At 40.6% G+C, this 11577-nt stretch overlaps 3 non-coding genes across 3 annotated transcripts; all 3 read right to left on the bottom strand.

Annotated features, from left to right (window-relative positions):
- Positions 1-11099: 11099 nt before the first annotated feature.
- On the bottom strand, positions 11100-11174 carry trnan-guu (transfer RNA asparagine (anticodon GUU)). Its single transcript has one exon. It is a non-coding gene; the product is annotated as a tRNA-Asn (tRNA).
- Positions 11175-11286: 112 nt separating this feature from the next.
- On the bottom strand, positions 11287-11361 carry trnan-guu (transfer RNA asparagine (anticodon GUU)). Its single transcript has one exon. It is a non-coding gene; the product is annotated as a tRNA-Asn (tRNA).
- A 122-nt stretch (positions 11362-11483) lies between these two features.
- trnan-guu (transfer RNA asparagine (anticodon GUU)) lies at positions 11484-11558 on the bottom strand. Its single transcript has one exon. It is a non-coding gene; the product is annotated as a tRNA-Asn (tRNA).
- Positions 11559-11577: the final 19 nt, after the last annotated feature.

The raw sequence follows: 11577 nt of genomic DNA on the forward strand, positions 1-11577 counted from the left end.
AAAAACCCCCACAAAGCTAAATATGCACCGCCTTCCAGCTGTATGCTGCTTTCGCAGGAATTATGCAGGCGAGGTAGCGAAATTGCCTCAACAACACACCAGTGGAGACTTGTGGACAAATGGTTAGCTGTATGAAGCATGGCTAATTGCAATCTAAAATAGCTGCCTGTAGAGTATTTGAGGGAAATTTGGTTTAATTAAGATGATGCTCAGAAGAGAACGGTGTCCCTGTGGTCCTCTCGCATGCAGGCATTCGCACATTCATATTACAGTAGTCATGCAAACCAACATGTACCGAGAAGCGACGCACGTCTTTCTCTGCGTCTTTTCTCTTTATGTCTTCACATAAGCAGAGGACTTTTTTTCACACGTCACACATGTGTGGTACGGAATTGTGTTAATCCAGTCTTTCCTCTTTGCAGCTCGAGTGAGTGCAGCTCGCCTTCACAACAGTTATCAATAATCCGTGCTGACTAAGCATCGATTAGCCTCGCCATGAGTTATACGAAAGTCGGGCGACTCCTGATTAGATTTCCTCCGACATCGCTGCGTCACACAGTTGGATGTGCGCTGGGAGATGCCTGGTTTCTCCTTGTGGTGAGACAGACAGACAGAGGTGGTGGTGGTGGTGCCTCAGTCGGCTCCGGCGCTGCTGCCATCACTCTGCAGCAGCAGCCCTCGGGGGTGCAGTTTGTTACACGGACACAGCCAGCAGAGAAATGTGATAGATTAGCAGAAACCCTGTTGCGCTGAGTTAATTGCTCTGTGCACTCTGCAGCACTGACCTGGGTTGTTGGGAGAAGGATGATGACCATGAGATGGACTATGGTGCACCGGTCTCCCATCTGTCAACTAGGAGTTCAGAAAAGGTTGCGCTTAAGATGTTACACTGGATGTGGGTTTTTTTCCACTGACAGAGATGTGTCTGTCAGCTCTGAATTAGTGGAGGATATCTGAATCATCCATGCAGGAGTGATTCAAGGAAAAAAGACGTTGTGGGACCTAAAGTAACTACTACTAAAGAGGAACAAGCCGTTACTGACATTGAAACGACGACCAACTTGTTTTTCTACTGCTGTAAATGGAACAACAAGAGTAATTTATTCATAATATCACTTTTCCTCCTCTATGTATGAAGCATAAGTGCTCTGAAAAGGATGAAGGTTTGTGCACCTTGCCACTAGCATTGGATCATGTTGCCCATAACAACATTTTTTGGAAATGTTATTGCTGTTGAGTAGAAGGTGAAAATCTGACCTGAGCTCATCAGGACCAGGCAGGTCAGGCCCGGGCTGGGACAATTTGTTTTTAAGCTTAGATTATGCTGGCTAGGATACCCTACGTGATGTGAAGCTTTAACTTCCAGCGGTTTCTGAATAGCTGAGAAGTTGCACGTCAAAGTAAACATGTGGTTATTACGGTAATTTCACTCACGCTGTTGCAGGAAGCCGGCAAATCAGCGTCTTTGTCACCAGAGAGGTGACATAGTTTCCCTTTTCTGGCCTCCTTTTGGACATTGAGGCAAATACTCAAATAAATGTTATTTTAAATATGTTTTATACTGTTCAAATTTCAAATTTAACACTCGAAATCTGGTGTTTGTGTACAGTGTTTTTTTCTAAATCATTTTTGTTTTTCTTCAGTTTAAATTGTTAATAGACTATTTTAACACGGAGTAAATTGTAAATAAAGGCCTGAACATGTAAGAAATGTATTGTTTTAAGTCATAAAATGACCGTGATATGGAATCACAGATTAAGGTAAACTGAAATACTAGCTTCACTGGTAACAATGGCACTGACAGTTTATTCAAAATTCAATTTACTGCCAGCAAATTGTGTATACAAGTGTAGCTCCTCATCTTTCACTGACCTGGCAACCTCGAGTCTCTGGGGAGGAGACTCAAGTTGCATGTCTTACATATTGGCCCTTTAACCTCTAACGATCAGATAATGTTATAGCCAAGCAAAGGATACATGGAAGATGCGACTGTGATTCAGGATCGAACGCAAAAATAGGATTTGTTTACTTTCCTCTTAAACATTGCTGGTTTCCCTGAACTGTGTACTCGATTTACAACTTAAGTAATCAGCCCTTAGAGCTGCCTCTCAACTCAAAGATGAGACATAAGTGAATTTAAGGGGGAAAAGGAGAAGTTGTGTTAATTAAAGATTAACACATGCATCATAAAAGTGACAGGATCAGATAAGTAGACTTCTTGTGACGGAAATTACCTTTAAATGATGTGAGCCGGTTTCCCTGATTAACAATTGACACTGCTGTGTGTACTTTTCGTTCAAATCACCTATTAAAAAGGTAATTTGCTCAATTTCCGGGTGGCACTCCGTTAAGTACCAGTGGAGAGCTTTTCAGAACCAGACCTGTCACTGTTTTCTTTTCCCAGCTCATGATTAATGACCCTAATTTGGAATTTTCTTTTTTTCAAATCCAATCATGCGCTGACCTTTCACATCAGACGAGTCCTCTTTCATTCGTTCTGTTGTTTACCACCTGACAGTGCAATCTGCCAAAGTGGCAAGTGTCGGGCTCTTGGTTACAGCTCCCATGTCCAGATGATGTTTTGGGCAGTTATGCGCGATTACCTCCTCTTACCCCAAAGAGGCATCTCTGAAGCATGCAAGTGTCCACTGGGGATTGCTTTTATTGCTTTTTTCTGCACAATGGAAATTGGGAAAGTAAGCTCTTTTTCTTTAGCTTGAAATACCACTGCTGCACATGATTTGTAGACCGGTGTCAGGATGAGGACATTCCAGTGCACATGAAAGCCTCATCTGTGTCTCCATATTTGGAGCTTGTGACTTCTTCGTTTTTTCCTTCAATGACCTTCTTAAAAAAGGTAATACCAGACCAGGTGGACTCCAGGCACAAATTTAAGTCTGGGTGATAAATTGCGAGTGCTGCTGTCAGAGCTTTGTAAGCAAAGAGTTGTGGATCTTTAGCTTTAATTTGGAGCAGCACTAATTCAAAAAAACAAAAAGATTGAGTCCTCTTAAGCAAAGCGCTCCCCCGTCGAACCAAATAAACTCGTCTTTGACACCTCATCTGTTGGCCCCACACTGTGAGGATGTTTGGGTTCATCACCAATCACTGAATGTGATAATCTGACACCGTCGCGGAAGTGAGAACAGTGCTTCAGAGATTTCAGCATTACTGCACCACAGAGTCGGCTTTGTTGTTATTTTTAAAAACCTGAAGATACAGGTTAGCACTTCAAGCTCCGAAAAAAGACCTTTGATTCAATTATAGTATGAAATAATGATTGACTTTACTTTATGGAGGAGAACACTGATTCTTGTCCCTTGACACGACAAATTATCCTTCTGTTTATACAAGACAACAACAAATCTATAGTTTTTAATTATAGTCGCTTGAGTGTTTTTTTTCCCCTTATTTCCTTGATGATTTCATTCTCATCTATTTACTCTGAGAAAAGCATGGCCCTTTTTTTTGGAGTAGTTTTTGTTGCTTTCCACCCCAACAAATGCACTGTTCAGTTTATTTGTGTTTCATTTCATTTATCAGTTCATTTTACAACAACACTGTAGTTTTATATGAAAACCAGATTTTGCAGTTTAAATCATATTTAAAATAAAGAAGATTAGTATTGTCAATTTGCGAGCACCATTAAAATAGCTATAAAATAAAATTCCTCTTTATAAAATATTATTAGATTTTCCCTCTATTATTTAAAAGCTGGTATCAAGTATATATTGAAAATCTTTGCCTCTCTGGTAGGAAATGAACATTTTCCCTCCATTTTTGTGGTGTGCACTGCAGTGTGCTGTGTTTAAGGCTGATTTGATTCATTTTTATTTAGGCTTTATGTCAGTTTTTGAAACACTATTGGCTTAAAATGGCTACATTTCTTTTTTTATTGGAGACAACTGTAAATGTCACAGACATAAATTGTGGGCGATGGAATATTGCATCCTCAAATCTGGCCTGGGTCCTGCTCCAGTCCCTGCTGAGCAAGTCTGTCGGTAGACTGGTTTATTAGTATTCGCGGAGCAGACCAGAGAAAGTTGTTGAGACGCTCTTGATCAGGTAAATCAATATTAAGGGTTTTCATCAGACAGAGTGAGAATCACACAGGTCCTCCATTGATGCAGACTCTTCCTCCAGGAGGCTGAATCACAATTTTACATCCTTGAAAAAGTTTTCCAATCATCTGTCCTGCTCGTGGTTAAATTCAAAGGCCCATGAATTTTGCGTCACCTGAAATTTCGCCCACACATTTCATCTCCTGACAGAGAAATGAGAGTGAAGATAAACTTCCGCAGAGCAAGATGAAGGAAAAATGATCCAGTGATTACAAAAAAGAAAATTTGACAATATTTTCCTGAGTTAACCCTCAGTGCTCACGTGGCACAAATCTGTGCCGCAGGTGCACCCATGGCAAATTGCCGTGGGAATAACACACAACTCCTGATATGGACATCTTGCAGGTGTGTGTTTATAGGTCACCTATTCAGGCTTTAAATGTGTTGTTGAGTCAAAGTTATGATTGATTTTATATCGCATTTTCAGTAGTGATATAAAGTAGCAATAATTGTGCAGAAGCCACAAAATTAGACCGTTTTTCTTTTCTTTTTGTTTGTAAAAAGAGTACTTTTTGCTCAGATGTGTTTATATAGTTGGTGAAAATTATTTCATCAGATTGCATATAGGTTGTGTTGAAAAAAAAAAGGATATAAGACATTAAGACATTCTTATAACCCTTTTATGTGATTTATGTTTGGGGAAAAAGCAGCCAGAATGCTCTGTGTTCTAATGGTTAATGCCAATCACTAGTCACAGTTCTTGTAAATGATGGTTCCATTTAGACTCAAACTGAGTGTAAAACACGGACACTGTGCAATTGATAGTTAGTACCACACAATAGATGTATGTTTGCAGGTGGGTGTGAAGACGACAAGCTCTCAGTAAAAAAATCATCCTCCGCTCAAAATATGGTTTCTATACATCCATCCATTTTCTACCACCTTATCCTTCATTATGAGAGTCGCGGGGAGCTAAAGCCAATCCCAGCTGATATAGGGCGAAAGGCGGGATACATCCAGGACAGAGCCAATATACAGGAAAGAACAACAATTCAAACATTCTGTGGTCAATTTACAGTGTCCAATTAACTTCTGCATGTTTTTGGACTGACGAGGAACCCGGAGAACCCAGAGGGAACCCACGTTCATGCAGGGAGAACAGGCTAAGTCTAACCCTAATCAATCAAAAAGTTAGAAAAACTGAATAGCCACCAGGGGTGACAGCAAAAGGAGTCACTTTAAATGGAAGTATATAGAAAAAGGAGTTTACTTTCTCACTTGATTTATAACGTCAGTAAACACCTCCCTGGGGACTTTATGGTCTCAATCATTCCACAATAAGCCATGATGTCAGTTTTATGAAATAGACATATAGAGCCTGGTCTGCAAAATGTCAACATGGCACTAGTCAAATTGTGATTCCAGAGGTTTTATCTTAATCTTATTGGTGCTGAAAAAAATACCAAATCAGTTCACACAGCGATGGGTGACGCGTCAACACTGCTGCAAATATAAAGCTCTACTCTCATCTCATAGAAAGACAAGATCTGGAGACATTTTCTCTATAAATGTGAGAAACTGATTTCCTGACACAAAGTGTGTTTTTGACCATTGGTAATGAAACCAAAATGACTTTGGTGCCCAGGCTAAATAACTGTTATTATGAGTTGAGGAAATCTACGGCAGTATTTCTTGCAGATGACTTTGCTGTGAAGAAAAGCCTTAATAACAGCATTGCTTTAGATTTTAAGGCACATAAGCACATGCCACCACTGCAGGTGATTGACTGATAGAAGCTTTGTTTGCCATCTCCGGGATCCATATAGCTCTGAGTCGGGTAATTGAAAAGGTAAAAGAGAAAAAGAAATGCCTTTGTGTTGGTCATAGAACACTGAACGCCTACGCTGTTTTTCCTGCTCAACACATGTATTAATAGGCAATATCCCCATGCTTATAATATATTCAACTTAACTTAACTTAACTGATTTTCACAGCCCATCAGCATGGTGTATAGGATATCTTCTAAGGCTAAATGCTGCCACAGTGCAGAAAGAAAGGGCTAAATCTTAAGATGAGCGACAACAAATCCATAAGTCCTCCAGCCTCATCAGCACTTATATAATTCCAAGTGGGCTCAATACACTGACGCCCCACAGACCATACAGTCAGCGTGTGCCGCTGCATCATCGCTGTGCCTTTCTATTACATTCCTGTTGACATTTTGTAATGAGACCTAAGAAATACAAAGGGGAAAACTTGTAGAGGTTCACGCCGTGCCATCACCCATCTGTTTGAAGCCTTGAGTTCTGCAGAGCCATTTTGGTTTTCTGAAAACAAAGGAGTCTATATTTCGATATTTTGATTGATGACATGAATAAAGCAATTTATTTTCTCTCTTTTTTTCTGCCAGCCAGTGGAGTCATCCCCTGACACTCTTGCTGGCTTCATTTTCTGGACCCAGAGACCTCATGCATTCTTTATATATACAGTAGTACATTGTTCTGTTCAGTTCTTAGTTTGACTCTTTAACTTTTACTAAATAATGACCATTGTTGCCAAACATGGCATCACAGGATAAAGGCAAATTTAATTTTTCGAATCATTTCCCAAGATTCCTTTGAATTCTGGTAAAAGAGTGGAAATATAAATAAAGACTGGCAAATTCTCTGTGACATAATAATAATAATATATTTTATTTATAAGGCACTTTACATTGCAAAGACGATCTCAAAGTGCACACAATAAAAACGAGTAGTAAAAAACAAGTACGACCAAAACAAGCAAAATATGACAATAAAAGTATGATGGAGTGAAATATTAAAATGTCCCTTAAAAAAGGAAAGTTTTTATCACTTATTTGAAACTTTCAACAGTCTGTGGTGCCCTAAGATGGTCAGGGAGGAGCAGAATGCCCGGCCCCCCATTGGGCGGATCTAATTCGTGGGCGGGTGTGGAAATGTCTGATGCCAAAATTCCAATGGTGTTTCGGCTAACAACATTATTTTATGACCTTGCTCATCGTAGGGAAGGCATGATATCACATTTTTATGTTCCATACCAATATCACACACTTGAGTATACTGATACCGATATAAGTCCGATATAGTTATTCTAGACCTACCAAATTATGAGACTGTTAACAACACAGTTGTGCCATTTCAAGATATAACTATGTAATTAACTGTGTAACAAATATTCTTCCCCCATAGAGAAGAAATTATTATTTTTTTAAATTTATTTACATTTTTAAGTTTGCGCATAGTGAAGCATGGCATATATAGGATTTTTGGATTGTATCGGAGTTTATATTTTAATGTGTCCGATATCCAATCTAGCAATTTTGACCAGCATTGATGGAAAACGCATCACTCTGTGTCACCACAGACATGAAAACATCCATCCATTTTCTATCGCTTTATCCTCCACAGGAGGGTCGCTGTGCCAACCGCAGCTGACATTCACTCTCACGCTGTTTAATGGACTGTGGGAGGAAGCCGGAGAAAACCCACACACACACACGGGGAGAACATGCCAGCTCCATGCAGAAAGGCCCTTGTTCAAACCGGGGCTCGAACGCGGGTCTTCTTGCTCTAAAGGCAAGAGTGATAACCACTACACCAACCTTGCAGCGCAACACAAAAACAAAACATCGATAATGGGCTTAATCATCATTGTGTGAACTCGTTGGATAGCAACGGACATTTGTTCAATTTCGAAACGTTACTGCAGCTTAAATATAATTCACCGTTCCATATAAAGATCCTTCCAGAGCTTTATACAGTAAACCAACAGGCACATTTCTAAGTGTGTAGTCATCTCTTGGTACATTAGTTAAATCAGTTTGGTGTCCAAGCAGCCATGACTTGGGTAAAGTAGGCAGTGTGACATTTGGACCCAGTCATTTCTCAGCACTGTCCAAAACATTATTTTTTTCCCCAAAATGAACAAATAACAGTCACACATTTGTCGTCACAGTGCGCACCGTGCAGCAGATGGCTGCTCCTCGCAAATGTCAATTTATTATTTTCACTCTCGCAGCCGTTGTGTTAAATATCACCAAGTGATCATCGCTGCGTGCAAGGTGAGGGCGCGACTAATGACGGTCCTGAGTGTCTGTGAAGACAACTTCAGAAATGTCATCCCATCCTGTCAAGCGCAATGTCCTTACACAAGCACAAAGCTGGTAAATAAGCAGCCGCCGGTGGAGACTTCAGTTGACAGAAACTCAATAATCCAAGGTCAGGGCATTTAACAGACAAAGACAAAAGGCTTATCTAACCACTTTCCGCTTGCTTCAATTCACCAACAATGCCAATCAAACCAAATGAGTGACAGATTCCACTTAGAGATTCCTGCTAATCTGCATCGAACAGGTGAAGTCAGTGGTTGTTCCTGTATCAGGTTTTATGGACTGGAGAAGCTCGAAAACAATCAAAAACAATTGCTGAATTCGATGCGGGCTGAATCATCTGAAAGAAATTCTAGATGCACCCATCTGTGCACATTTTGTTCTGTTTATATAACAAATATTGTGTACAGAAAAATATCCCCACTGTCAATACTTCACTCTCAAGCCATGTGTGTCCGGATTTATCCTTTTCTTGAAAGCAGATTAAACCTCAAAGCTTTTATGTGTCATGTGGTTTGATGAGCTGCTTTGCCAAACATCTCCACATCTCTCGCTGTAAAATGTGAAGCATTGTGGGGAAGAGGAGAGGGAAAAACCGTCCTGACGCCCAGGTGTGACGAATCCCTTTGTGAATTTGTCTCGAAACGGCAGCAGATTAAGGCCAGACTTGGTTTGGGGAAGAATGTGAGACAGCTGAATGAGTCACAACAATTTAGGTATACGATTCTACATTATTGATGATTCCCTGTGGGTTGTTTTCCACAGATGTTGCAGAACATCTGTGTTACCTTTTTTGGACGCAGATGATGAGGATGATGGAATAACTATGTTGTGATTGAAACATTCTGCGTAGATATAACAGTTGTGTACTCAAAGGGTGTTGCAAGGAGGGCAGACAATGTGGCTGTGGGGGGAGAACAGCTTACAAATTACACAATTCCACAGCAATGACAATTTTTGTGAAAAACACTTGAAAGTGATATTTCAGGTGTCTGTGCTGCCACATCTGGGAAACAGCCTGAGACACAGACATTTTTCTCCCCACTGATGTTTTTGAAACAGATTTTATGATTACCTGACAAAACTAAGCCTTACGTCTACATATGTTAATGTCTTTTCTGCTTTCACAGCCTCTTCTCACTCTCCTGTACCAGAGTCCATGAAGAAAAGAAGCATTTTAGCTACCCCTGCCTTGTTTGCTGAGTTTGTGTCACTTGGTAAAATCCAAATGCAGGATTTCAAACAATGACGTCAAAAAATTCTACTTTCTATTCAAAAAAAGGCTTGAGAGATAAAGCAGCAAACATATTAACTCATTGGCTGCCATTCGATCCTCCTAAAATGAGTTAAGAAAGACTTAAGGTTGACTTAAGTGTGCAATGATCCAATTGCATAAGTTATTGTTTTTCATTGTCACAGTAGAAGCCTTTAATATTAGGAGCCAGGGTCAGCTAGGCAGCCATTTTGGACCACAATGTTTTAACAACAGCCTATAATGGACAAACACATTATCTTTGATGCTTATTGAAGGCTACATAGGTTCTCCAACACAATAGGAACGGAAGGGTGAGGTGAGGGATATTCAGTGCAACAAGCAAGTTCACCAATAAATGTTGCAAAGATTGGGGCTTTTTTTTTTAAAGTGGAAATCTTGGTCAGTATTTCTTGCAGATGACTTCTGACTTTTCTTTCTGTCCTTGCTGGCAGCCATGTTGTAGTGAAGGTGGCAGACGCTGGGTCCCAGTGACAGCGGTGCAATGGTGATGTGTTCAAAATATGTCACTTTACATTTAACAGGCTGTGAGCAAGACACTGCAATAACACCAGAGTATGACCTCCCTGTCTGCTGATACATCCTTGCTCAAGACGTGAGAAAAATAAATAGGCGATGAAATATAATGACATCTTAATAATTGTGAAAAACATAAACTTTAAACTGGTGTCATGTTGCTGTCGTGCAGGGGTCTCAAACTCAAATGAGCTGATGTCTGGTCAAGAGGGGGCAGATAACTATAAATAACTAAATCTTTGATAATATTTTCCAAAATTTAAATGTCAAAACGTTTGTTTTGATAATGAATGGTGTATATTTTGCAATAAAAAACATATTTCTGATGCATATATGGTCCACGGGCCATGGATCTCTGACTCCTTGACCCCTCCTACATTATGTAGTGATCCAAATATGCAAAGCAGACAATAGAGCTAATTTAACAATTCAGAGTGCAAGTAACATATGTAGTTAAATCATTATAATATTTATTAAGACGTTAAATTTGTTCCACTGAATAAAAGATTATAATCAGACAGATGACCAACAGAAAGTCCCAAGCCACATTCAGTGTAAACAAAGGTTCATGGTACGTTCCATTTCACACCCACATGTTGTTAGTTATTTGCCCACAAATTTTTAAAATCTGATTCTTATGTGTTTCATTAGAAACGGGCCAACAGTCAGAGGACAGCACGACTTTCTTTCCCTTTGATTCCAGAACTCTGCATCCTGCTGCTTCATTTTGCCCACAAACCATTCAGCTTTTATGAAGTGATAAAAAATAGCTGGCAAGCACAGATTTGGTGGTTAGCGTGGGGTTCATTAGCATGCTTGGCAGAAAAGATAAACGAAGTATGGGTTTTAACAGGGCCCAGTGGAAATGCTAAGCATTATTTAACGTTTTTTTTTCAAACATACATAGGTGATGGAGCATCTGTAGCCTGAGCCTGGAGTCTGAAGAGCTCAAGAGAAACTTGCTTTGGGTTAACAGCCGAAAGTGCTAACCAGATTGCACCACAGAGACATGGCTCGAGGTACCACAGAACTTCACCTGTCGTGGGATTTGAACTGGCAACCATTTTGTAAAAATACCAATAGCTTTCTTTTTGGGCGTGGGCTGCACAACGCACGACACCGTCCCTGGGTGGGCTCGAACCACCAACCTTTCGGTTAACAGCCGAACGCGCTAACCAGATTGCGCCACAGAGACATGGCTCAGGGGTACCGCAGAACTTCACCTGTCGTGGGATTTGAACTGGCAACCATTTTGTAAAAATACCAACAGCTTTCTTTTTGGGCGTGGGCTGCACAAAGCACGACACCGTCCCTGGGTGGGCTCGAACCACCAACCTTTCGATTAACAGCCGAACGCTCTAACCAGATTGTGCCACAGAGACATGGCTCAGGGGTACATCAGAACTTCACCTGTTGCGGGATTTGAACTGGCAACCATTTTGTAAAAATACCAATAGCTTTCTTTTTGGGCGTGGGCTGCACAAAGCACTATACAACACAACACCATCCCTGGGTGGGCTCGAACCACCAACCTTTCGGTTAACAGCCGAACGCGCTAACCAGATTGCACCACAGAGACATGGCTCAGGGTTAACGCA

Source organism: Solea solea, chromosome 7 (genome assembly GCF_958295425.1).
Source record: "Solea solea chromosome 7, fSolSol10.1, whole genome shotgun sequence".
Taxonomy (NCBI): Eukaryota; Metazoa; Chordata; class Actinopteri; order Pleuronectiformes; family Soleidae; genus Solea; species Solea solea.